The following is a 1,337-nucleotide window of genomic DNA, read 5'->3' as shown; positions in this document are numbered from 1 at the left end:
AATGATTTTGAGTTTTGTTCCACATTGTTCTCCCTCTCTATCCAGGATCTCCTACATAGACCCCCTCCGAGTGGTTGACAGTGGTAGCCTGGCACCATCTAGTTCTTCTGGTCTCATAATTTTATAGGCTGAGGATCTCATGGTGTACCAGTTGCTTGGACTAATTGTTTCCATGAGTCTTTGGTTTTCTTCATTCTTCTTTGCTCTGGACGAGGAGAGACTGATAGTTGCATGTAGATGGCCACTTGCAAGCTTTTAAGATCCCAGTCGCTACTCGCCAAAGTAGGAGGTGGAACAATGTTCTGTGTAGTATGTTATGCCAATTGAGCTTGATGTCCCTTGCGACTATGGTCCTGAGCCCACAGGTCCAATTACTTGCTCCCTTTGGGTAGCTAGCTGTGCCCAAGAAGTGACTACAACCTTGTCCCTTGTGAGCTGTACTATACACCTGGGAAGTCTTACAGAACATACCAATACACTTATAGAAACATGATCTGCCAACCCTATACATGGTCTTGGGCACACTCCGCACTGCATAGACATACCTAATAGTTCAGCCTGTCCACCTGTCTAACCACCTGTATATCCATGTTTGCCTTCACTGACAACACAGTACTGTATGTGCAAAAGGGTTCATCTTTGTTGTCTGTACCTCCCATGTACTCCTCTATGTCTTCCTCTTCCTCAATGCCAACATGTTGATCACTCACATTTGGTATATTGCTCTTCTCTTCACCCAAATCAATACTTGTCTCTACCTATCTAACAGTGTTCCCTACCCTCCACTCCCACCCCTGGTAACCAACAAAGAAAATTTCCCTCCATATGTAAACTTTTCCTTGACCTTTTACAATAACGGACTAATACAATATTTGTCCTTCTGTGATTGACTTATTTCACTCAGTATAATGTCTTCCAAGTTCATCTATGTTGTGTGGTGTTTTGTAGATTCTACAATATTCTTTAGGGTTGCATAATATTCCATTGTGTGTATATACCATAGTTTGGTTATCTGTTCTTCAATTGATGGACACCTAGATTGTTTCCATCTTTTGGCTATTGTAAATAGTGTTATGATGAACATGGGTGTGCATATGTCTGGGTGTGCATATGTTTGTTCTTGTCCTGGCTCTCACTTCTTCAGAATATATACCCCATGATGGAATGGCTGGATCAAATTGTTTCTATTTCCAATTTTTTATGGAATCAGCATGCTGCTTTCCACAGTGGTTGTACCATTTTACAGTCCCACCAGCAGTGTATAAGAGTCCCAATCTGTCTCCATCCTTGCCAGCATTTGCTATTTTCTGTTTTGTTGAACTTTGCTACTAGTGCTG

This window comes from Orycteropus afer, unplaced genomic scaffold (assembly GCF_000298275.1).
Source record: "Orycteropus afer afer isolate SDZICR_OR568_19922 unplaced genomic scaffold, OryAfe1.0 scaffold00021, whole genome shotgun sequence".
Classification (NCBI taxonomy): Eukaryota; Metazoa; Chordata; class Mammalia; order Tubulidentata; family Orycteropodidae; genus Orycteropus; species Orycteropus afer.
Note: the sequence above shows the minus strand (reverse complement) of the source record.